The sequence below is a fragment of the Oncorhynchus keta genome, chromosome 13, assembly GCF_023373465.1.
Source record: "Oncorhynchus keta strain PuntledgeMale-10-30-2019 chromosome 13, Oket_V2, whole genome shotgun sequence".
Taxonomy (NCBI): domain Eukaryota; kingdom Metazoa; phylum Chordata; class Actinopteri; order Salmoniformes; family Salmonidae; genus Oncorhynchus; species Oncorhynchus keta.
The window spans coordinates 31,569,571-31,597,308 of record NC_068433.1 but is presented as its reverse complement, the minus strand read 5'-3'; the positions used below and the strand labels follow the sequence as shown (position 1 = coordinate 31,597,308).

The 27,738-nt window shown below is 42.1% G+C and overlaps 1 protein-coding gene across 2 annotated transcripts in view; it reads left to right on the top strand.

Annotated features, from left to right (window-relative positions):
- Positions 1-18,150: 18,150 nt before the first annotated feature.
- Positions 18,151-27,738, top strand: part of nat16 (N-acetyltransferase 16) — a 29,670-nt gene continuing 20,082 nt past the window's right edge. Inside the window, exon 1 of one of the 2 annotated variants that reach the window (XM_035783918.2) lies at positions 18,151-18,716. The gene's annotated coding sequence lies outside the window, so the exon portion shown is untranslated. Of the gene's footprint in view, positions 18,717-20,772; positions 20,997-27,738 lie in introns of those variants that run through there. The other variant, XM_035783917.2, reaches the window with a different exon arrangement.

Sequence of the window (27,738 nt, the reverse complement as noted above, 5' to 3'; positions counted from 1 at the left end):
CTTTTCAACTAAAATATCACATTTAATGACACGGTGGTTATGACATTTCCCCTTGGGTATTTGGCCAAACCGATAAAAACCTTAAATAGTATGGTCTCAGCCACTATTAGATATTTTTTTCCAGACAGAGTGAAGAAAATATTCAGATAGATAAAAAGCAGTTTCAAGAGGTTTCATTTTCCAAACCATTTTACATCCAAAAGTGCCTGTATTTGCTAAATCAACCACATACAGTAACAGAAAGTAACATGGCCTACAGCATGGTCAAGCAAGTTCATGTTTCCCAACATTTTCGGACCACTAAACAACTATTGATTTAGAACCAAAGAGAGTTACCGCAAGTCGCAAAGAAAACAGGAGCTGCCTCCACGATTCCAGCACCATTTCAACTTCCACATCATCAAATCTTAACAAAGGGCTGCAGTTAGTTTCAGAATGGGTGGCAAGGAATATGTTCATTCTAAATATTTCAAAAACGAAAAGCATTGTATTTGGGACAAATCATTCACTAAATCCTAAACCTCGACTAAATATTGTAATGAATAGACCCTAATGTGGAAATTGAGCAAGTTGAGGTGACTAAACAGCTTGGAATAACCCTGGATTGTAAACTGTCATGGTCAAAACATATTGAGACAACAGTAGCTAAGATAGGGAGAAATCTGTCCATAATAAAGCTCTGCCCTGCTTTTTGAACAACACTATCAGCAAGGCAGGTACTACAGGCCCTAGTTTTGTCGCACCTGGACTACTGTTCAGTCGTGTGGTCAGGTGCCTCCAAAGAGGGACTTAGGAAAATTGCAATTGGCTCAGAACAGCTGGCCCTCGGATGTACACAGAGAGCTAACATGAGTAATATGTATGTCAATCTCTTCTGGCTCAAAGGGGAGGACAGATGAACTTCATCACTACTTGTATTTGTGAGAGGTATTGACATGTCGAATGCACCGAGCTGTCTGTTTGAACTACTGGCACACAGCTCGGACACACATGCATACCCCACATGACATGCCACCGGAGGTCTCTTCACAGTCCCCAAGTCCAGAACAGACTATGGGAGGCACACAGTACGACATAGAACCATGACTACTTGGAACTCTATTCCACATCAAATAACTAATGTAGGCAGTAAAAATGTATTTAAATACCAAAAATACAACTTATGGAACAGCAGGGGCTTTGAAGTGACACACACACAAGCACTGACACATGCATACACACACACGCTATACACACACACATGTTGTGTATGTTGTGGATGTTGTGTTGTAGATATGTGGTAGTGGAGTAGGGGCCCCAGGGCACACACTTGGCCTATTGTGAAATCTGTTGTAAATGTGTTTTGAAATGTGTTGTGAATGTGTTGTAATGTTTTTTAAATTGTATAACTGCCTTAATTTTGCTGGAGGAGTAGCTGCTGCCTTGGCACCTTTGCTTAGTCTAATACAGTGACAACTAAAAGATACCAAAAACTATTTAGTCCAATCAACCAACGTAAGTTAAATATGTTGTGGCTGTCCATGGTTCTGATTTCTGTGTGTGCCTGTCAGTGTGTGTGTGCGCGCTCATGCATGTAGAAAAACATGTTGACTCACCCTACTTGTAGAGAAACGCCAATGCCATCCTCCTTTCTTTCATGTTGACGAAACTGTCATACAGTACACACTTTTATTTTTTTTTGTATCTATCTGGCTAAAATGCTTGCTCACTAGCCAAATTTCCATTCATGGGCAAAGTTAGCTAGTTAACAGCCTTCTGCATCTAGCTACATATTGAACTTCCTTCCTCTCGGGCCAGGGGCACAACAATGTATGAATTAATGGTTGGATCAGAATAGCCGTTCTAATCATTGCTCAGTACGGAGAATTACGTACAACCACAAGGCCAAATCTCTATCTCCATCCATGGCTAATTTAGGAAAGGGCCCATTTTAGCTAGCTAGCTAGCCACCGGAGGACAACAATACAACCAGATGCAACAATTGAAGTTTTTCTGTCAGTGATGAATGCTCCCAAAGGGATTTGATAGGAGTGATGTCAGAATCAAAGCTGGCTTCACCTGAGACTTCTTTTGGTGCACCAGGACCTTTCACAGTTGAGCTCGCTCAGTTCAGCTCAATGCTGATTGGCTAACTGTTATATTATTTTTTTATCAAGGGAGGCCAAAAACTTGCTGGCTTCCCTTGCCTTCAATGTTATGTGCGGCAACAATGTCATACTCGTTTGACCCAGACAGCCACGGATAGAGGGCCTACGATGAGAGAGACAGAGGGGCGCTGTTTTGCTCGCTCAGATGCTTTCTCCTCTGAGATACATTCAGCCTCTTGTGAATTGAAGGAAAATTATGAAACACAGAGAAACAAAATATAAATAGTTTTATGTTTTTTGGGGGCGGAAGCCTGGCTTCCCTTGGCAGCCATGAAGACACGCCACTGGCACGGGGGCATTGTCATGCTGAAACAGGAAAGGGCCTTCCCAAACTGTTGCCACAAAATTGGAAGCACAGAATCCAGCACAGAATCATCACCACTCCAGCCGACGTTTGGCATTGCACATGGTAATCTTAGGCTTGTGTGCGGCTGTTCAGCCTTCATGAAGTTCCCAACAAACAGTTATTGTGCTGATGTTGCTTCTAGAGAGGTCAGATTATTTTTTACGTGCTACACTCTTCAGCACTCAGCAGTTCCATTCTGTGAGCTCGTGTGGCCTACCAGTTCATGGCTGAGCTGTTGTTGCTCTTAGACATTTCCACTTCACAATAACTGCACTTACAGTTAACCGGGGCAGCTCTAGCAGGGCAGAAATTTGATGAACTGACTTGTTGGATAAGTGATATCCTATGACGGTGCCACGTTAAAAGTCACTGAGGTCTTCAGTAAGGCCATTCTACAGCCAATGTTTGTCTATGGAGATTGCATGGCTGTGTGCACAATTTAGACACCTGTCAGGAACAGGTGTGGCTGCAATAGCAGAATCCACTGATTTGAAGTTGTGTCCACATACTTTTGTATACATAGTGTATCTCCCTATTGTAGCCTAGTGGTTAGTGCATTGGGCCAGTAACCAAAAGGTTGCTGGATTGAATCCCCGAGCTGACAATGTAAAGATCTTTTGTTTTGCTCCTGAGCAAGGCAAAGCACCCACTGTTCCCCGGGTCACAACTCGATGATGTCCAAGTGTATTTTATTCAAGTTATCTCTTATTGCCCAAACAAAAACGATGTCAACTAACAACACAACAACTCCGGATTAGGAAAACAAGATCGTTTTATCTGCAGCATAAACAGATAATATGATACTGATGTAGTAGTTGTGATTAAATATTTGTGACACAATCAGTTTTGCATTACAATTAGGATAAACATAATGCTTTCTCTGCAGCCTGAGCCTACGATAGTGCACAATGATGCAGCCTCGTTGTGATTTGTGTCATTTTCACTCAGTCGGTACTGTCTCAACTTCTCTCTATCTGCACAGCTACAACAGATAGTGGTGAATTGCTGCTGTAATGGAGAGATAAGGGCGTTTTAATCCTGAAGCCTATCCTAGCCGGAAGCCTGTTATGATAAGCACAGTTATATTTAAATAGCTAACCCTTTCTTCTTTTCCTCCTCACTACAACCTCTACCCCCCTCTTCTCCATAACACCACCCCCTGCCCCGCGTCTATATTTAGCCCACACAGCCTCCCTACTGTGTATCCAAAATAACTTCAATGACACACATTAGGGCACTGGAGCCTCTCCTTTCAGGACAGAGAGTCCTGTCGAGAATGTAAAAGCAAATATGTTACAGACATGGTAAGAAACACATTGATAAAGAGTTTACCTTTGTAAATAACATACGTTACGTGTGAACGACTAGGTCGTATGGAATGACAAATAGAATAATATATTGTCAAGAAGTAATGGGATGTAATGGCGAGAATGATAGAAGGGAGAGATGAAAAGAGAGAAAAAGTGAGGGGGGGGTTGAGAGGTTCACAGTTTTAATTTGGACAGGATTCTTTTTTGCAGTGCCTTGCTCCTCGAGTTTAAGCTTGACCTCAACAGGGTCAAGGTGCGGGGTCAGAGGTCAGGGGTGACAGCTGAAGAAGAAGAAACAGAATATCTCAGGGAAGATAAATATGTCACAACATCATATCCGGCTGTGTCCCAACTGGCGTCCTATTCCCTATACAGTACACTACATTTGACCAGGGGCGGTGACATGACTGAACAAGGTGTAGCCTAAACAAACGGTTGAAAGGCCAGGTCCTCAAGTAGCCCAGTTTTAGAACGGCCCACGAAGGTATGATGGAAAGAAAAATACGTAGCGATGGTATTATGGATCATATCGTTTGAATGATAAGGGCTATAATCAAGCTGAGACTTGGCTACGATGGCTACAGTCCCTGGCTATGAAATGCAGTGGTGACAGTGGGAGGGTTGAGCGAGACTACAAATTCAAAGACAGCCTACTTTTCTATGCTCAAGGAAGAGAAAAACTTGGTTAAGCTGTTGTTTTACTATGAAACTCAATGCTGCTATTGTTTAAAATTCCGTAAAGCAGCTTGTGACTCTTAACTGGCTGGCGATGACTGGTTAGGTACACGGAAGCAAGAGAGTCGCCTGCGCGACTTGTATAATCGGAGGCGGAGCCTGAGCCAGAGCGGAGCCTGTCTGCCTGCCTGCCCACACTCCTTGCTTGCTCCCCCGCAGCTAACCAGCTTATGTAGGCTGGCTGTGTGTGCTGGCGTGTTCCTCCCACTGCTGAACAGATATTAATTGTGCTTATCACTGAAAAGCTCTAAATCGCTCCGAAATCTCTTGTTCAGTCCACTTAGTAGTCAGATTTTAGTCAGAGAGATAATTTTGTCTCATCTCGTTGTAGTCAACTGAAATGAAAAATCATTTTTGTTTACTTATAGTCTCATCAATTGCCACTGAAATGTAGGTGTTTGATGAATATTTTAGTCACTCATTTGGGTTAGGGTTAAGATTAGGGTTGGGATTGAAATCAGATTGTAAGAAGATACATTTTAGAAATAGGCAGGGTTGAATCATTTGTGGCTGTGGTAACGAGTGATGACCTTAAGCCACTGCTGCATGAAGATTCTACAGATGTAGGATCTAAATTTGATCACCATGTTGCAGGATAACTTTCCTACAATGCATGAAATGTTAAACTTGTATTGTTTTTTGGGTTAAAAAAAGCTTCTGAAGTTTGTAATTTCCACTTTGAAAATTCAACCTTGATTTTCCCTTACAAAAATGTATCAACCCCCACAAAAAATGTCCAACAATTATAATCCACATAATAATAAACATTTTGGATTATTTTCCTGCCGTAGCAAACTGGCTCAAATTAAGATCCTACATATGTATATACAGTTCACCCAAACATTCCCCCACGTAGGTTGGTGTCATAATTTATTCATTTGGATTTATTCAATGGGAGGGAAGTTATTTTAAAGTGAGGAAATGGAATTTGCCGAATTTAAAATAAAACACAACATGGGGTGAAGAGGAATTTGATAACCTCATTGTTTCTGACATACTACATGACAAAAAGTATGTGGACACGTGCTTGTCGAACATCTCATTCCAAAATGAATATATAGTTGGCACTGATGTTGGGCGATTAGGCCTGGCAGCCAGACGGCGTTCCAATTCATCCCAAAGGTGTTCAATGGGGTTGAGGTCAGGGCTCTGGTGCAGGCCAGTCAAGTTCTTCCACACCGATCCCCACAAACCATTTCTGTATGGGCCTCGCTTTGTGCACGGGGGCATTGTCATGCTGAAACAGGAAAGGGCCTTCCCCAAACTTTTGCCATAAAGTTGAAAGCACAGAATCGTCTAGAATGTAATTGTATGCTGTAAGCATTAAGATTTACCTTCACTGGAACTAAGGGGCTAGCCCGAACCTTGAAAAACAACCCCAGACCATTATTCCTCCTCCACCAAACTTTGGCACTCTGCATTGGGACAGGTAGCTTTCTCCTGGTATCCGCCAAACCCAGATTTATCTGTCGGACTGCCAGATGGTGAAGCGTGATTCATCACTCCAGAGAATGTGTTTTCACAGCTCCAAAGTTCAATGGCGGCAAGCTTTACACCACTCCAGCCAACACATGGTGATCTTAGGCTTGTGTGGCTGCTCGGCCATGACAAACTGACTTGTTGGAAAGGTGGCCTCATATGGCGCTGCCACACACGCACACGCACACGCACACACGCACGCACACACACACACGCACGCACACACACACACACACACACACACACACACACACACACACACACACACACACACACACACACACACACACACACACACACACACACACACACACACACACACACACACACACACAGACGCCTTTCGTTCCAGTTCTCTGCTGCCTGTGACTGGAACGAATTGCAAAAATCGCTGAAGTTGGAGACTTTTATCTCCCTCACCAACTTCAAACATCTGCTATCTGAGCAGCTAACTGATCGCTGCAGCTGTACATAGTCTATCGGTAAATAGCCCACCCAAATTACCTACCTCATCCCCATACTGTTTATATTTATTTACTTTTCTGCTCTTTTGCACACCAGTATCTCTACCTGTACATGACCATCTGATCATTTATCACTCCAGTGTTAATCTGCAAAATTGTAATTATTCGCCTACCTCCTCATGCCTTTTGCACACAATGTATATAGACTCTTTTTTTTCTTTTTTTTCTACTGTGTTATTGACTTGTTAATTGTTTACTCCATGTGTAACTCTGTGTTGTTGTCTGTTCACACTGCTATGCGTTATCTTGCCCTGGTCACAGTTGTAAATGAGAACTTGTTCTCAACTAGCCTACCTGGTTAAATAAAGGTGAAATAAATAAAATAAAATAAAAACACACACACACACACAGCCACAAACATGCACATATTGGTTTGATGACCTGAGGGGCACTTTGGTTACAAAGGTTCACTCTGTACTACTTTGGTTAGATAGGCCTAACTGCTCATCCCAAATGACCCTGACAACCTATTGGGTAGCCTGCAGATATAGGATTTCAATTTTAGACAGTTTACTACAGCAGGAAAATAATCCTGTAGCAACACAACATTTATTATTATGTGGATTATAATTCATGGACATTTTTGTAGGGGTTTATATAGAGAGAGGAAACATCGAAGTGGAAATGACAAACTTCAAATACACTGCACGTTTTATATTTCCTGCATTGCAGGAAAGTTCTCCTGCAACAGGGTGATCAAATTAAGATCCTAGTGTAGGCTATGGGTGGACAGGGTATTCATTTAATCTGTTTGATCACTTCATAGTCCAGTGGTCACCAACTCTTGCCCAGGACTAAAGGTTGTAGGCTTTAGTTCCAGACAGATTGGAATAGAACACATTCGACTTGTTCTATTAATGCTGGCATGGATTAAATGCCTGAATTGCCTTGACCAGGATCGGGGTTGGTAAGTCGGCTACTGCTATATCCCACTCCACTGATAAAAGCATAAATCTGTATCTATCACATATGGTGTCATGAGAGACAAAATATGGGACAATATTCAGTTACTTATACTGTGACTGTGAACGACCAAGACTGACCCCCTTTCCCATTCCCCATTTCAATCAAAACCTCACTTTAATCTTGTCTAACTAGAACAAGCTGTATTTTAGGGACAGCGGAAACGAGATGACTTCCCCAAAGCTCAGAAGATAAAAGAGATTTCTGGCCCTGTGCATCCCAAATGGCACCCTACTACCTATATACTGCACTACTTCTGACTAGAGCTCTATGAGTCCTGGTCAAATGTAGTGCACATTTGGAGCTCTACCTGGGACAACTGCTGCAGTCTGCTTTCTTATCACTGTGACAGCTGTTATCCCCACTACTTCCAAGATGAGTCGCTCTTATCCGCCCTGTAACGATGGTTAATGTAATAACACCGGTTAATGTGATAACTTTTCTAAACGTATTAACCTTTAGATTTTTTTATGTAATAAAGCCGGTTAATGTAATAACTTTGCAGATAAAGCAATAAAATGTTGAAAGGGTAACATAATCATTTTTTCCACTTAAAGGGATAGTTCACCCAAATTACAAAATACATATTGTTTTCCTTACACTGTAAGTAATCTATGGACAAGGTATGACAGCAATCGATGCTTTGGTTTAGTTTCCCTGGCATGGTTTCCACATGCATATTTTTTAGCGTTTGTGGCACAAATCCCATACTAGTCATGGGACCGATTTTAGCATTTTACTCACATGTTCAAAACATCTATAAGTGACTCTGTTGAGCTTCACAATCTATTTGAGATACTTTCTGATGATTTGGACATGATGTGGACTTACACTCTTAGTTGTTAGTCTGTTTCTCATTCTGAGCATTTGAATACATTAACACATTTTTTTATTGGTTTTCAGTTTGCCGTAGATTACATTCAGTCTCTCTCTGTAGGAGAGCAACAGTAGCTTCCATGTTCCTCAGTTCTTCTACCTACCTGTCAGTCTGGCTTCTGCGGCTCCTAGTTCCATCAGAAGGTTACACATGTCTGGCTGGCAGCTACTGTTTGTCTTGGCTAGGGTAGGACTCTCTTGTACTTGGTTCTATCGTGACATGACTTCATTAATATCGAATAAACGAACCAACTGTTAACTGTTACTCGATTAAATTAAGCATTTAACAATTATCTCATTATGATTTGGGGCACCACGGAAGAAGTTGTTTAACGAGTGACCATCTCCTGAATTAAACGCAAGATGATATATACATAAGATATATCGATAACAGTAATTTATTAATCATTACCTCATATCAGTCTCATTCTGAATTTTTTTACATTTTTTTATTTTTATTTATCCGTTATTTTACCAGGTAAGTTGACTGAGAACACATTCTCATTTACAGCAACAACCTGGGGAATAGTTACAGGGGAGGGGGGGGGGGTGAATGAGCCAATTGTAAACATAGCAGACCTCTTGAATCTGCAAGATCCTGCACAAATTGATTGAATTATGTGTTTAATAACTAACTAAATAATAACAAAGAATACACATACGCACTTACATGAGACAAAGGTCCCTAGTGAACTGACAAGATATGACGGCTTATTACGCAGAGATGGAGAAGGGGGTGGGAAAAATAGAGAGATAGGGAAAAAGGGACATTTATCATATATTTGGAAACTACGCTCACAGTAACCATATATCTTGCACATGAGCTGCCGCCCGTTTGTGTAAGAAACACAATGGATTTACATGTAGATGTCTTTGTTCGTCGTCTCTCTGTTGAAACCAATCAATCCTTCTATGGGGAATGGCTCGATGGGTGTAAGGTTCTGGTTGTCTACTTGAGGTCACAATGTCCTTCTTCTTAGTTGTCCTGTCTCCAATGACTGTTTCCTCGCAGCAGCTACTTAGCTGTACAAGTAACTGTCTGAAGTGAGCTTCTCGCCTCTATTCTTCCTCGGGTAGAGAGTCAAAGTCCCAAATCACTTTACACATGCAGCTGCAGACTGGCGTTGTTTCTGGTCTGGTAGGTTTATCTTCTTCACCTCATGTAGAGATTGAGAGTTTCCAACCATTTCAACATGTGGACCACGGTCACACGTCTTCTGGCATAAAGGAATTATTCAGGGTTCAGCTCCCGACCATTTTACACACCAGCAGCAACCCAGCAATGTCTGCTGCACAGCAGAGTCCACTTGGGGGCTTAGAGTACTTATTTTATACACATGAGTGTCACACTTGCTCCGTTCGGCATCACACTTATCTGTCATGGTTTGCAGGTAGAGACGTCTTGGAGTGCGGAGCGAGAGATTCAGTGATGAGATTTCCTCCGCTTGCTTAGAAATCAATATTTCCATCTTCATCATCTGATTTCTCTCATCATTCATTTGGTCAGCGACTTCAATGAGTTCCACTGATTTGTCATCCAACTTGGCCACTGTGTTCATTAACTGATCGTCTCTGGCCTGCAGCATTTGTACTAGAACATTATTGCTTTGAGTAACGTTCATCAAAACTGCATGCATGTTATCAAGTTGCGCGCTCCTGTTTGTAGATAACTCATCAGATTTATCTAGTTTGGTGAGGGCCTCGTCGTATTTAGTTTTAGCTAAATTGAGTTGTTCCTGTGGAAAAGGATTTTGTTGAAGAGTTTGTGCTCGTTCATCGTCATACGTTTTTCCATGACTTTTAATTGTTCCGTTTTCAAACGCAGTTCCTCGGCTAGCAGAATGTTTTCCTCTTCCGCTTTTGTCATTCGTTTCCTGGTTCTCTCCAACTTTCCTTTTATATCAGCAGTTTCTTGCATGTGCTTCTGCTGTACACTGTGGTACTGGACTGATGCCAATCTCTGATGGTGACACATCAGGGCTAAACTGGAGAGAACCTATACAAGTCCTGTGCCCAATGGTTTAATTTGGAGGGCGATTGTCGCAATATCTGCTGGTTTTCCGCTCATGGCATAGTTAGGTTTGATATCGCTGCTGAGGTCAGCGATCAATCCTTTTATGAGTGAGGGTTCACTAATTAGCAGGGGAATGGGGACCACTCAATTGACAGGTGTGCCTTGTTAAAAGTACATTTGTAGAATTTCTTTCCTTCTTAATGCGTTTGAGCCAATCAGTTGTGTTGTGACAAGTTAGGGGTGGTATACAGAAGATAGCCCTATTTGGTAAAAGACCAAGTCCCTATTATGGCAAGAACAGCTCAAATAAGCAAAGAGAAACGAAAGTACATCGTTACTTTAAGACATGAAGGTCAGTCAATCATGAAAATGTCAAGAACTTTTAACATTTCTTCAAGTGTAGTCGCATAAACCATCAAGCGCTATGATGAAACTGGCTCTCATGATGACCGCCAGAGGAAAGGAAGACCCAGAGTTACCTCTGCTGCGGAGGATAAGTTCATTAGAGTTAACTGCACCTCAGATTGCATCCCAATTAAATGCTTCACAGAGGCAAGTAACTGACACATCTCAACATCAACTGTTCAGAGGAATCAGGCCTTCATGATCAAATTGCTGCAAAGAAACCTCTACTAAAGGACACCAATACGATGAAGATACTTGCTTGGGCCAAGAAACACAAACAATGGACATTAGACCAGTGGAAAGCTATCCTTTGGTCTGATGAGTCCAAATTTGAGATGTTTGGTTCCAACCGCCGTGTCTTTGTGAGACACAGAGTAGGTGAACGGATGATCCTCTGCATGAGTGGTTCCCACCGTGAAGCATTATGGAGGAGGTGTGATGGTGTGAGGGTGCTTTGCTGGTGACACTGTCAGGGATTTATTTAGAATTCAAGGCACACTTAACCAGCATGGCTACGACAGCATTGTGCAGCAATACGCCATCCCATCTGGTTTGCGCTTGGTGGGACTATAATTTGTTTTTAAACAGGACAATGACCCAACACACCTCCAGGCTGTGTAAGGACTATTTGACCAAGAAGTAGAGGGATTGAGTGCTGCATCAGATGACCTGGCGTCCACAATCACCCAACCTCAATCCAATTGAGATGGTTTGGGATGAGTTGGACTGCAGAGTGAAGGAAAAGCAGCCAACAAGTGCTCAGCATATGTGGGAACTCCTTCAAGACTGTTGGAAAAGCATTCCAGGTGAAGCTGGTTGAGAGAATGAGGAACATGGAATGCCAGAGTGTGCAAAGCTGTCATCAAGGCAAAGAGTGGCTACTTTGAAGAATCTCAAATATAAAAGATATTTTGATTTCTTTAACACTTTTTTAGTTACTACCTGATTCCATGTGTTATTTTGTCACATTATTTATTTTGTGTATGGTGTCCTAGAAACAAGGGGTGGCACAACTAACCCTTTGGCACAATTTACCCCACTTTCTTCTACTCTGAAATATATATGGTTTTAGTTTTAGTTGAATAGTAATTTAGTTAAATAGTAATACATTTTAAATTATTTATTTGTATTGTAATATTGTAGATTAAATGTGATGTGTTTTTATTCATACTTGTAGTAGGACCAATAGATATGATTGGGACTAGGAAAAATGAAGTATTTTTCCCAACTTGGTAATAAAGGATTCCTCACTTCATTTCAAATTTTGTTTTGTTTCCTGTCAGACCAGAATATTGGGTGCTTATTTTGAGTTGTGATCCTTCGCAAAGAATATGAACGCTGCAATGTGTTCAGTTGAATTTGTAGAGGATAAAAGGATGTGTTATCATTTAAAACCTCTAGAGGGACAGTTGTAGTTTGAGTCAAAGTAATCTGAGCAGCAAGGAACGTACCAACTAACCTACAGTATGCAGACGATATGTTTCTCTCTGTCACAGGAAGAGGGCGGTGTTTCTTTACAGGTATGTGGTTTGATTGAGAGTGATTGATGAAAATGTCAGACTTAGATGTTGCAGATTCAAGATGACATCTACATCGATTTAAAACTAATGTATACACAGAGTCTACAATACACTTGTGCTTTCCATGACATAGACTGTATGGGTGGTCCCAGGAATCAAACCCACTACCCATATCCTTGAGCTAACAAGGACAACAACCCTGGAGCAATTATAGTTCAGCGCCTTGCTAAATGACACATGAACAGATGTTTCACCTCAGGGATTCGAATAACGACCTTTTGACTACCGGCCCAACACCCTAACCACTAGGCTACCGTCCGCGGTTGCTAATTGTCGCAAAGACTGATAGCAAAAACAGTCAATTGGTTGTACATCTCTGCTGTGTGTTGGATTGTAAACTATTGTGTGAAAAGGAATCTTGTAGTAGCGGGAGGTAGATTTGTGTCGTAATGTTGTTCTTCCCTGCCAATGTGGCCAACAATACACACATATACATACCAACAAAGGGATTACACATTAAAGGAGTTGCTCCATGCATTTTTGGAATGAAAACGTAAGGATGTACCCATTGATTCTTGAAAAATATAACTTAGAAAATGCCTTGTGTACTTAGTTCAACTGTCATACCTCACCAGAACTCAAAGTATAAGCTTGTTTGACTCCAGTATTTGTAAACAAACACTATTATAGCCTCAAAACATGGTTAAAACTATAATTTTGATATCATGGATGGTCAGTCCTTGCATCCATAACAATAAAAGTAATAATAGATACACAATGAGTAACGATAACTTGGCTATACATACAAGGCGTACCAGTACAGAGTCAATGTGCAGGGGTACGAGGTCATTGAAGTAGCTATATACTGTACATACAGTATAACTAGGATTAAAGTGACAGATAGTAAACAGTAGCAGCAGCGTATGTGATTAGTCTAAAGGTTTGTGCAAAAAGGATTCCTCCCAAGTGGTGCAGCAGTCTAAGGCACTGCATCGCAGTACTATCTGCGTCACTACAGATCCTGGTTTGATCCCAGGCTGTGTCGCAGCTGACCAGGAGCCCCATTGGCCCAGCTTCGTCCTAGCAAATCCTGTGACGGGCCGGGTGCAATGCACACTGACGCTGTTGCCAGGTATATGGTGTTTCCTCCGACACATTGGTGTGGCTGGCTTCTGGGTTAAGCGAGCATTGTGGCAAGAAGCAGTGTGGCCTGGCTTTGGAGGATGCATGGCTCTTGACCTTCACCTCTCCCCAGTCTGTACAGGAGTTGCAGCAATGGGACAAGACTGTAACTACCAATTGGATATCATGAAAAAGGGCAAAAAAAAAAACTCAGGGTAGCTGTTTGAACTGTTTAGCAGTCATATGGCTTGGGGGTAGAAGCTGTTCAGGGTCCTGTTGGTTCTAGACTTCGTGCATTGGTGCTGCTTGCTATGTGTTAGCAGAGAGAACAGTCTATGACCTGGGTGGCTTTTTAGGGCCTTCCTCTGACAGGGCATGGTAAAGAGTTTCTGGATGGCATGGAGTTCAGCCCCAGTGATATACTGGGCCGTACGCACTACCCTCTGTAGTGGGCTGCGTTTAGATGCTCTCGAACCGCTCCTCTACAGCCCTGACGATGTGAACGGGAGTCTGTTCGGCCCCATTCAGCTCCTTTGTTTTGCTGATGTTGAGGAAGAGTTTTTTATCCTGGCACCACACTGCCAGGTCTCCCTATAGGCTGTCTCATTGTCGTTGGTGATCAGGGCTACCAAATTTGCGTCGTCAGCAAACGTAATGATGGTGGTGAAGTCGTGCAGTAGTGGGGAGAACAGGGAGTACAGGATGGGACTAAGCACGCACCCCTAAAGGAGCCCCCGTGTTGAGGGTCAGAGTGGCGGATGTGTTGTTGCCTACCCTCACCACCTGGGGGCGTCCCGTCACGAAGTCCAGGATCCAGTTGCAGAGGGAGGTGTTTAGTCCCAGGGTCCTTAGCTTAGTGATGAGCTTGGAGGGCACTATGGTGTTAAACACTGGGCTGTAGTCAATTCTCACGTAGGGGTTCCTTTTTTCCAAGTGGGAAAGGGCAGTGTGGAATGCAATAGAGATTGCGTAATATGTGGATCAGTTGGGGCAGTGTGCGAATTGCAAAACCGAGTCCCGGAATATATTGCAGTCTGCGCTCGCGAAACAGTCCTGTAGATTAGCATCCGCTTCATCGGCCCTCTTCCATATTGAGCACGTCACTGGTACTTCCTGTTTGAGTTTTCTGTTTGTCAGCAGGAATCAGAGGGATAGAGTTATAGTCAGATTTGATAAATGGAGGGCGAGGGAGAGCTTTGTATGCATCTCTGTGTGTTGAGTAAAGGTGAGCTAGAGTTTTCTCGACTCTATTTGCACCGGTGACATGCTGGTAGAAATGAGGTACGATTAGGTATGACAGATTTCAGTTTTCCAGAATTAAAATCACTGGCCACTAGGAGCGCCACCTCTAGATGAGAATTTTCTTGTATGCTTATGAACCTATACAGCTCATTGAGTGCTGTCTTAGTGCCAGCATCAGTTTGAGGTGGTAAATAGACAGCTACGAAAAATATAAATGTAAACTCTTGTAAATATTATGGTCTACAGCTTGTCATGAGGTATTCTAACTCGGGCAAGCAGAATTTTGAGACTTCCTTAAAGGAAACCTCTACCCAAAAACTATATTTTGGTATTTGTTTCATTAGTCCATTGTTGATATAGTCCCCAAAATGTTTGCTTGTCAGCAATCAAGTTTTCAAGATATGTACATTTCAAAATACAAAATGATTTCTGTGTTTAGAAAGGCACATATCTTGAAAACATGATTGCTGAAAAGCTAAAAAAAGTTTTGGACTATGTCAACAATGGACTAATTAAACAAATACCAAAAGATAGTTTTGGGGAGAGCCTGCTCTGCGGTTGCCCCATCGGGCTGGTGATCTTTTTATGAAAACAACCATCTGCAAAGAATTTGAGAACACTGACCTTTCTGGTTCCTACCATTGTTTAAGTGAAAGTTTCAAGTTTGTGGAAAGGGTTCTACAAAGGGTTCTCCCTTGGGGTCAGCCAAAGAACCCTTTTAGGGTTTAGGGTTAGGGTTGAGGCTATAGGGTTCGGGTTGAACTGGGATGTGGAGATGAAGCTAGGGTAAGGGCAATGGCTAGGGTTAGGGTTATGGATAATAAGCAAGGTTAGGGTTAGGTTTAGGGACTGAGTAATAGACGGGTTAGCTGACATCACTGAAACGATGAGCGCGATTCAACGGGGCAGAATTCTGTGAGTTATTGTGATTCTGAATGGCCAAACAGCTAGCAGCTTTGGCAAAAAGCTGCCGGGGGAATTGTAGGTGGATAATTTCAACTAGTTTTATCTTGTTCTTGATACCATGTCTTGTGTTGAGATGTTTTGACTGATGTCAACTCTGTCTGTTTTGTCCCAAAGTTGTGCACGTGTCTACAACCAACCCATCTATAAACCTCAGAATACATTTTATATAGAATCAGAACACATAGAATGGCAGTAAATGTAAAAAAGAAAGAAAGCTTGGTGCACAGGCATGCCCACGCATAGCTCTCCGGTATAGGCTAATACGTATGCTATATGGAAGTCAGACAGACAGACATACATAGGAATTAAATGGTTGTAGGACTACATGGAATGATCCGAAAGACACAAACAAACACAAACGGTCCCCTAGTCAACAAAGCGTACAGTCAACAGAATCTCAGACTGATTACGTGCCAATGACACGTTTGAGGCAAAACGTTTTGCTTTTACAAACCCAAACCCCTTTCAGGTCGGTATTTGAACTAGTGTTGGGGTTCCTATTGTATGGACTGGTTTTGTGCAGTGGTTCCCTCCCTATTTGGCCTTACCTTCCCATCTAGATCTCCTTAGCACATAGACATTACATCACAGCTCTGTCATACTATCACACACAGTCATACCGTCACATCTGATAACATACTTAGTCAGAGCATGCCATGGTATGGAAGTGGAACTGGGCATGCGACGGTGTTGGTGTTTGCCAGCATATACTCTGAGTGTACAACACATTAGGGTCACCTTCTTAATATTGAGTTGCACCCCCCTTTTCCCTTCAGAACAGTCTGGATTCTTCAAGGCATGAACTCCACAAGGTGTCAGAAGTCTTTCCACATGTTGCAGGTAGCCTAGTGGGGTGGCAGGTAGCCTAGTGGGGTGGCAGGTAGCCTAGTGGGGTGGCAGGTAGCCTAGTGGGGTGGCAGGTAGCCTAGTGGGGTGGCAGGTAGCCTAGTGCTTAGAGTAACCGAAAGATTGCAAGATCAAATACTTGAGCTGACAAGGTAAAAATCTGTTGTTCTGCCCCTGAACAAGGCAGTTAACCCACTGTTCCTAGGTTGTCATTGAAAATAAGAATTTGTTCTTAACTGACTTGCCTAGTTAAATAAAGGTTTTAAAAAAAACTAAATCTACACTGATTGAAGTGGATTTAACAAGCGTCATCAATAAGGAATCATAGCTTTAGTCTGGATTGCTATGTCATGGAAAGAGCAGGTGTTCATAATGTTTGTACACTCAGTCTATGTGCGTGCGTGGTCTCTGTTAAGTGTGTGTACACTATGATAATGTGTACGTACGTATCAGTGAGTTTGTGCGCCTGTACACACAACACAATTTATGTTGCAATAGCAGATTAAAAGTCCACATTTTTGTGTGCACATTTGTTTGTTTGTAAGCGTGTACGTACTGTATCACATGTGAGTGTACGCGACTACTGTTCAGTATGTGGATGTCACAATAGCAGATTAAAAGTCACCACAGTACCGTATTGCCATGCTAGCTGAAATAGAAGTGGAATAGTACAGTATGGGCGTGGAAAGATTTCTTAACGCTACTTACAGTGAATTACTGACACTTGCTGTGAATGCCTCTGTTGTCTGTAACAGTGTCCTTTAGTTTTTAACAGCGTTGAAATAACTTCACTTTCTTTATATTACAACACTTGCACAACTACTCACTTTCACTGATTGTCAAGGGAGTGAATCACCTGCGTATAGGAAGTGACAAATGAGAGACACAATGCATATCTTAGGTAGGTATGTACGTTACTGATGTGACATTCCAGTTCACTTCAGATAAGATGTTGATATGATCAGGTTATTTTATAATACACACATAACTAAGTTCACAATATTGCACTTTCTTTTTCTGACTCGTTAATATATGTCATTTAGCAGACCCTTTTATCCTAAGAGTGCGTACATGTTATGTATGGGTGGTCCCATACATAAACTTCTGTCATCTTCCGACAAATTAAATGTATTCATTTGGGCCATTGAAACTAAAGCCAGCATATTTTTTTTTGCTTCACCAAAACTGGTGTCTAACCCTTTGGCCACTTGATTTACAATCAAGACTGTCCTCAAAAGACTGGCCTCCACTGTGTGAGGTTGAACGCTCAATCAAACTGAGACAGATCTGAATGACACAGTTATTTACCTGGAATCATAGAATCAGCAAAAATACAATTAAAATGTTATCTGGAGTTGGATTATATTTAGGCCTAGATTGCATCTAACTTCATGATATTATTCTTATTTCCTTTTCTTTGCAATATAGTTTCCAAGCATATTTAACACGCGTGGAAGAGAAGAAATCAGATCCGTGAAAAGGGTGCAGTGACTCGACACAATCTATTGTCTGAGTGTCAGGCGTCGGTCCAACAATTGGTTCCACTCAGTACACCCTCCCCGAAAGGCAGCACATGAGGAGAGAAGCAGGTTTTCTCCATCCATTGTCCCTCCTCCCCTCGCGAAGCTGTTTTAAGTAGCGGGTGAGTGATAAAACGTATCGGCGCTCGTCGGCCATTGGCCATAAACATTACACAACAAGTTGGAAATCGCAAATTCAACAATGAGTGGTTCGGAAGGAATCAGTGGCTAACTGCAAGCGGTGCAAATGCAATCCCTAGCCTGCTTTTCAGTGGAGTGGGTGTGTGGTCTGGGTTTAAAGGGTCTCTTTACCAAGCTGAAAAGGACAAACATTCAACATTGGCAGCGTGACCATGCTCAAAACAACTGGAAACTCGGAACTGGGAAATCTCAGACTTCAGTGAGTTTCGAGACAACTGGGAACTCTGAGGGAAACGAGCTCCGCCTGGGAAAATACGTTTTAAACTGTCATCCAACTTTGAATTGCAAGTCGGGAACTCAGGCCACTTTTTAGAGCTCCGACATGAAGATCACTGACATCACATGATTCGACCTTGTTTTCCCCCCCCGAGATTCCAGTTGTCTTGAAAGCACCATAAATCCAGAGAATGCCCGACTTTGATGACAAAGCTTGAAGACAAAATTTTCCCACACAGGACCGTCGTGCCACCTTCCTGTTCAAGTGAGCACAGCACCACAAGGTGAGTCCAAAAATACCTTGTATGCTGCTTCATAAGTCATGTCATATGCCAGGGCGATACGAATGCTGTAGCTAAGAAAGTAATACTAAGTGTATGTTGTGTAGTAAGCTGTTAGTAGCCCATGTGCCTCATCCTAATAATTTGGTCCCTTTTCCCCCTCATCATTTTGCCTACTGTTCTGACTTGGTGGTGCACATGTAGCCTATATAGCCTGTTTTAGAGAAATGTAATCACCGGATATTGTAAGAGCTTTCATTGCCTGCTAATATGCCCCCTTAATTAATCCCATAGTTCTGACTTGGCATACAGGGAGAATACTGTAAAAACGGCCCATGTTCTGAATTCTGTCGCTGTATATTTAAAAAGGGCTGAACAAATAGTTATATTGACTACGTCCGTCCAAGCTCGCTTATTAATGTCTTAATCGTAATTACGGATCGCCTCTTATCGACTCGTCGTCCCCTTATATCATAGTTTGTACATCTCAATTGTCAGTAGAAACCACCTTTGTTTAACCCTCCTGTTGTGTTCGTTTCATTTTAATTAATTTTGTGTTCCCGGTCCAAAATGACCACCCTATAACTGATTATAAATCCATAATAATACATATATTATCACCTAATGTTGTGTTAGATCTTTTTATCAACTTAAATTCTTGTGAACATTACAAGTTTTGAACTTCTATTTGCTATTTATGGCCTGTAGGCCTCATTGACCTGAGCTCATACAACTTGTTTTTGAGTTTAAAAAAAGCATAATGTATGGATTATTTTGACTATAACAAATACTCAGATGGAACATATTGTGCTACTGATCACAGACTACTTTGTGTCAAAGTTTAGCAAAGACTCTCTCCTCCTCACCAGTGTCATGATCAAAGATATGACCAAGAGCCTCACATATAGTATATCGTTTGGTCATTGCGCTGCCACAGAATGAATTGTGAGCAAGGTCTCAAAAAAGATGTATATACCAGAGCTGCGAGAAAAGTTCTATATATTATTGAAACAATAATTGTTTCTGAGAATGCCAACAGGTGTGGTTCCTGTGGGGGAAAGATTCTATTGGGGAAAGGGTCCCGTGGGGGTTGCCATGGAAGCCAAGAAGGGGAGTGAGGTGTGTGTGTGTGTGCTCAAACACACGTGCATGTGGGGGTCTGGGAGAGAAAGTGTGCCTGAAATTCATTGTAGTCTCACCCATTCATTCATTTTTGACGGGGAACACCACAGGTGTACAAAAGATAAATAAAACACCCAAATGTAATGAAAATCATCTAAATGTATTTTGTGCGTTCAGATGCCCTGTGTGGACAAAGTCATGGAAGCTTATTAACTACATTTTTCAGAGAGAAAACTTGTAAATCGGTCCAATTTGAATGGAACACGGCAAGATTTTTTTTAAAGACCGTAAATGAGGCTGAATGAACTGTTTCGCTGCCAGACAAGGCTCCGCTGATAGCCAAGTGTAGCAGTGGTAAGGTGTTAGGAACTGCTGTTGAGACTCTGCTGTTGGGACAGCTTGTGGGCACTGTTTGTCACCGTTATAATGCCATTAATGTATTGTTTACTGTAGTGTTGTGTTGTGGCTTTGCTGGCATGTATCTAAAAAAAATACATGTTTTTACCCCCCCAGATTTACATGGGAAACTCGCCACTGCACAGAACCATAAATCATTTGAAAACAAATCCAATTTTGATTAACTCCCATATCTATTTTGTGAAACACAACAGTATACCATCACAGCAGCCAGATTTGTGACATGTTGCCTTTCATACTTCAACTATTTGCATATTGTTATAACACTGTACACAGCCTGTAATATAACATTTGAAATGTCTCTATTCTTTTGAAACTTTTGTGAGTGTAATAGGCTATTTACTTTTAATTATTCCACTTGGTTTGGCAATGTAAACTTGTTTCCCATGCCAATAAAGAGAGAGAGAGAGAGAGAGAGAGGGAGAGAGAGAGAGAGAGAGAGAGAGAGAGAGAGAGAGAGAGATTGATGGGCGTCTGGGTGGGGGATATTTCGGTGATGATGGTAGGCAGGGGTTAGGATAGCCTAGCCTACTACGAAGAGAGAGAGCCGAGCATGCAGGGTTTGTAGGAGGGGCCAAAACGGTAATCTCTTATATTGAAAACTCGAGCCGGTGGCTGGGAGAATTTGTATTTTATCCTGAATTTGAACAGTAGCTGCTGTAACCATCCATCCACCTCTTGCACCTGGCAATACACCTGCCGTTACCGACAACACTTGCACGAGACCTCCGGGCTTCACTAACGGTAAGAGGGAATGAATACATTTCACCGGCAGTGGCAGACATTTGGAGCACATTGGTGAGCATAGTCAAGATGATCGATCACTCACGATAACGGTATCCATCCATGATCGATCATTATGATTTTGTGATATTTGTTGTCATATTTGAAATCATATTTTATTTCCAGGCCAAATTATATTTTCAAAGAAGGCTACGTGTGATCTGGTATTCTGCATTGCCTTTCTATCATGTCTCTGTAGCCTACCTAAACCTTTTCTCATATTCCCGACCCGATTATTCCACTATCCCCATCCTATTCTTATCGGCCATTTTGTGTGGCCAAATTTAAGGAATTTGCCCGAGAGACTTAGTTACAGCGGAGGAGATGGTAATGATAAAGCAATTAAACGATGTATAAGACTACCCCGAAACTAGTCCATAGGCTACAATGCAGTTTTTATAGTCTACTGTGGGCATATAGCATTATTGGACGGTGTGTCTGTCTGTATGTACTATAGTTTAGGCAATGCGGATGAATGATGCCGATAGCCGATCTAATCGAATATGGACATGATCAAAAGATTCACCCAATCACCGTTGAGGATGCAATCCTGGCGCTGTCACCACCATCACCCTCAGCCGAATATAATACATGAATATAGTCATACGAAACAATAAAGATAACAAACATGTTTCTCAGATATCACCTTTCGGCATCACTTTTGCGATATATTTATTTGTTAGGCTCTATCCAAAGATAAGCTATGCAGTTGCAGTCAGCATTCCATGCTGAAAGCCCTTGGAAAAGGAGTCGCATACATCTAGGCATAAAGGACAGATAGATGATGTGTGTGGGCGGGTGGAAGCGGGAGATTTAGGGGGCAGGAGATGGCAAGCTACGATGAATAATTCCTTTATTCACAACATAGGCTATGTTGCATAAATCCGCATCTGCGGCCGCAATGCTATGGCACCAGTGAGGGAGCTGCTGAGCGGTGCGCGCGCCTCCGGTATGTGTATGTACAGCACGTGCTTGGATAGAGTCGTGACAGCTAGAATTCTTAGGTTCTCTATACGTTGGTGCACGTGTGGCGCAATTTAGGTTATAGGCTATTTCTCAGAATTTAGCTACAACAGCAATTCCTGTAATTCTACGTATAGGTTTAACTTAACATGTAAAGGAAATACATTATGTATAAGCACACATGCTATGCATGCATTCTAGGCTATGGTTATTTCCCAGCCTGGGACAGTTCCACCGTAGATCAAAGCCTGATCTATTTCTCCACATTCAGTCTGGGTTGGGAAACTCGCTCACATTCGGCATGAGGAGCTGTGGGAGATGGAGTGAGACTTCTAACCAACCTGCTCTTCGAACCAACGTGCCCATACAGTGCGCGTGCCGTGCGCCAAGGAGCGCGTGTGCGTGCACTCGCGTTTTTGCTCCTCTCTTCGGGAATGACGAGGGAATGCATGCATACTTTGTGATCTGATTCCACTTGGCAGTTTGGAATTCGGGAATGAAAGAGGAGAGACATGACTGTGTCCTCATGATTAGATGTATCCAGAGACAGTTGACGAGGGAGAAAGATGGGAAAGCACAACATTGAGTAGAACAGATTCAGGGCATCAAGGCCTGCAAACTGTCCAACCTTTTATAGATATACAGACAGTTCTCTCTTTCTCATCCTATTTGATTTCTGGTCTGTCTGTCTCTCGCTCTCATCCCTCGCTCTCGCTCTCATCTCTCGCTCTCTCTCTCTCTTTCACTGTCTCTCTGTGTCTCACTCTTCTCACTCTAGATAGATTTGGGATGGAGTGAAGTGAGTGAATGTCGCAGCATTTTCAAAGGACATGCCCGAAGGACTTGCTGTGCATCCCACATGGCACCCTGTTCCCTATGTAGTGCACTACTTTTGACTAGGGTCTGTAGGGTTCTGGTCAAAAGGAGGGAAATACATAAGGAAAAGGTTGCTATTTGGGGGGTTGAGCAGTTATATGTTTTCTCATGAAGTGCTGTCGTGGAAATTCAGTACTGAGAGAAACTTGGTCATTTTTTAATATTTAATTTAATATCAATTAATTATTGCAATAATGAGGCTGGTCGACCCCCCACTCTTAAGTGTTGGACTGAGTAACCTAACCCGTACACAAGTGCAGAGTCCTGTATATAGCTGACACTAAGAATGATTCATCGTGGTTGGTTCAACCACTTCATACAGACCAAGGAGCATCATAAGTCACTCTGGGTTCATCCTGCCGTTATCTGCACGGGGAAGTGGTCTATCTCGGTTACACCGACCACATCTTGTATATGTAATGCAGTCTTTAACTCATCTGTCAGCTCAAGCCATCTCTAGTGACCATACGCCCAGATTAGCTGCAGGGAACTAGAGTGGAGACCATAAAAACACAGACACTACTAGGACAGAAATGTCTTACTATTAGTTAAGTAAATAATTGTTACATATCCAACAAATGAGGTATGTATGCAATTTTCAGTGTGCAAATTACAGTGTGTGTGGGGGGGGGGGTCTCTTCCCTAAATACAACAGCAGTCAAACTTTGGGGTTCTCTAAATAATGCTAATTTAACCATTCTCCTTTTTGTTTGAAATGCAATTTACCTGGGCATGAAAATGAAAGCTTATTCTAAATGAAACGAAGACCCCCACCTATCTGTCATGGTTTAAACCATGTATTGGCTGTTTGGATGCTGGAATTATTTCGGAGTGGACGAATATGCACAGGTAGCCTGCTTTTTGAAGTGATTTGTTTGACAATCAGATGAAAACATAATGTCTGGTTGTGTTCATGCCACATTAAAAGGTCATTATTTTTTGCCTTTAAATTTCATGTCTTTTACTATCAGGCCCATGAAAAATGACACACTTAGGAGGTACCATGAAAGGTTAGAGGCCCCCCCCCCACGTACACCCTCCCCCTACCCCCCCACCCCTCTGCATCTGCTCTGCTTTTTATCCATTCACCCCTCATTCCTTCTACTGTATACACACACATGCACACACACGTGGCCACGGCACACACACACCCTATACGCTCTATACACACTCATTTTACCCCCCTCCCCCCCATCACATTCATCAACCCCTCCCGTCCCCAACCCTCCACCCTCCCGTCCCTCTTAACCCAAAAGCAATTCTGGTGAAGTTAATTTATTCAGACTCACTGGGGTGTCCTCTATACCCACACAGGACTGAGTACCGACCATGCAGTTTATAAAGGCTTAACAACACAACCACACACACACACGCACACACACACACACATATATATATATTGGGGTGGCAGGTAGCCTAGTGGTTAGAGTGTTGGGCCAGTAACCGAAAAGTTGCTAGATCAAATCCCTGAGCTGATAAGGTAAAAAAATATGCCGTTCTGCCCTGAACAAGGCAGTTAACCCACTGTTCCCCCGTAGGCTGTCATTGTAAATAAGAATTAGTTTTTAACTGACTTGCCTAGTCAAATTTAAAAAAAATAGTTGGTTGAAGTTCCTCATGTATTGCCTACACACTGATCTGAGATAATTCTGTGTTTTTCCACCCTAAGGTTAGGAGTGGGGGGGTTAGGATTGGGGGAGGTTAAGCTGATCCTAGATCTGTGTAGAATGGCTAACTCTCTTACTGGAGTGAGTGACAAATAGTGTTATGGGAAGGTAAGAGTGTTGATGAGTTCAGTGCAACAGCGTCATTGTCAGCTATTCAGTCATGTTAGTCTGTTGCTGCATTTGCTTGCTTGTGATGCAGACATTATTGTGATGCCGATCTAGGTCTTTTTCATTAGGAACAAAACGGAAGAAAACAGACTGAAACAGGTAGGGACCTGTACTTTTCCAATAAGAGATGTTAATTTAATTTTCATTGTGTGTCCTAATGATCATGGTGATGCATGCCAGGGCATTTGTCCTGTGTCACTCACATCAGTATAATGGACCTCAAGGGAAACAGACTCATGCCTTCGTCATTCACAGCTGGATAAGAATAGCATGTTTGTTTCATAAGTGTTTTCTAAGACATTTTCTTAACATAGAGATACGAAAAAGGGTAATGTTTTGGTCGCAACTCTAATTTTTCTACTATCCCATCCCAGCACATTGCATCAAACCGATGCCCGTTTTTGTGTAGGGTTATCAATTCAAATGTTATTTGTCACATGTTAGTGTGTTACTGTTTGCTTGGTCCAGCGCAGCTCTAGTATAATGTATGGCTATATTTCTGAAGCTCTAGAATTATGTGCGTCTACATTTCTGCAGTTCTAGTATGATGTACAGGTAACTGCCAAAATAAAGGAAACACTTGAGTAAATGAGGAATACAAGGTATGTTTAAAGTAGGTGCTTTCACACAGGTGTGGTTCCTGAGTTAATTAAGCAATTAAAACATCCCATCATGCATAGGGTCATGTAAGAAAATGCCCAGTTGCTCATTATTCTTCGTACAATGGCTAGAAGAAGAGATCGCAGTGGCTTTGAAAGAGGAGTGTCAAAGGAGCATAGAGGGTTTAAAAGGTGTGTGAATGTGTGTGTGTCTCAGTCACCAGGTCTCAACCCAATTGAACACTTATGGGAGATTCTGGAGTGGCGCCTGAGAAAACCACCAAATTATAGAATTTCTCGTGGAAGAAAGGTGTCGTATCCCTCCAAAAGAGTTCCAGACAAGGCGCATTGAAGCTGTTCTGACAGCTTGTGGTGGCTCAATTCCCTATTAAGACACTTTATGTTAGTGGTTCCTTTATTTTGGCAGTTACCTGTAGGTCCCTATTACTGCAGCTCTGCTAGTATGTTCTAATATGTCTATATCAGTGGTTCCCAACTTTTAAGCATGAAAAATATTTGCGATCACATTTAGTCCATTTTAACAGTGAATGTAACAAATGAAAGGCCTAATATTATTATAAACAATTTGTATTGTGAAAAATAATGTAAAATTGCTTACAATGCCATTAATACTCCAAAATATAATAGTTTTTTAATGTTTATTTTTATTTTTTAGATATAGAAAATATATGTAAAATAATTTGCAGACCAGCTGCAGTACTCCCGCGGACCATGTGTAGAAAACCACTGTTTTCTACACATACTGTACTACTCTAGTATGATCTAATACATATATATTTTCTGCGGGATGTAAATGTCTTTTTCTGCAGCTCTAGAATGATTTCCAATCCTAACCCAAGGATATTGTATGTAATTCTCCTTAATAAAACTTATATAACCAGAGAGATGGGAAGAGGAAATTAGCCTTTTGAAATTATGCAATGTAAAACTTCCATATATCAGGATAGTAAGTTTGCGATTTTGACAAAAACTATAGGATGAGAGACAGATAGAGAGAGAAAAGGAGAGAGAAATAGAGAGAGACACAGAGAGAGAGAGAGAGAGACACAGAGAGAGAGAGAAAGAGAGAGAGAGACACAGAGAGAGAGAGAGAGAGAGAGAGAGAGAGAGAGAGAGAGAGAGAGAGAGAGAGAGAGAGAGAGAGAGAGAGAGAGAGAAATAGAGAGAGACAGAGAGAGAGAGAGAGAGAGACACAGAGAGAGAGAGAGAGCAGGACATTAGAGAATGAGACATTTATATAAACATGGAGTTGTCCTGTAAAATGATGGGCTGATGAAGATGGGAGTAAAAAGGGGGGGAGTGGGAGATTTATACAAACGAGAGGAAGTAAGGTACTCATGCTTGATGATGATGCCCTCAGACAACTGTTAAAACAGGCCACATATGCCATTTTGATGACATGTGAACGTCATGTTCCATAACGTGTGTGACGTCCTCTAGCGCAAAAATCATCTAACTGATTAGAAGCTGACCATAGGCACATATCTAGGATCAGCTCAGGCAATCCCCAATCCTAACCCCAACCATCATAGGGGCAATGTCAAAAACCGACTTCAGATCAGCTGCTCTGGGAGGGAAATACTGTACAGGGGAAATACAGTGTATAAATACGTCATGGGATTTTACCACAGAGAGTTATGTAAACACACAAGCATAAGCACATGGACTAGATCCAGAGGGAGGGAGTCAGAGGAAAGAGACAAAAAGCAAGGGAGAGAGAGAGGATGAGGCTGCTGCCACGTGCGTTTGTTGTGTGCTTGTGCAAGCACGCTTGCGTGTATGTGTGTGTGTGTGTGTGTGTGTGTGTGTGTGTGTGTGTGTGTGTGTGTGTGTGTGTGTGTGTGTGTGTGTGTGTGTGTGTGTGTGTGTGTGTGTGTGTGTGTATGTGTTCGTGACAAAGAACGATAGAAAGAGATAGAGGCTACTACCCTCACGTTGCACTGCCTATTGTGACGTATTTACAGACAAAAGCGAACTGAAACCAGGGGGTTATCCTTTTACAATCACCTTGAAACGCTGCAGCAAAAACTTTCTCTAATGTAGCCTAATTCAGGAATCACGACGGATGTTCAGTATCTGCTTTGTGAAAATTAAACGTAATCTCCAGTTGTAGATTGTGTTGATGTGCTCTCCCTATTCAGATGAGAGGATGGAGAATTGTATCGTGCCGATGCAAAATGATCACGCACACACACACACACACACACACACACACACACACACACACACACACACACACACACACACACACACACACACACACACACACACACACACACACACACACGTCTCGTGTGCTCGATGACGATGGGACGTATCGACGTGGCATTTTACCTCACACGGATCGGCAGACACTGCTCGCTGAATAAATCATCCAAGATTAGAAGGGATGTGTGTGTGTGTGTGTGT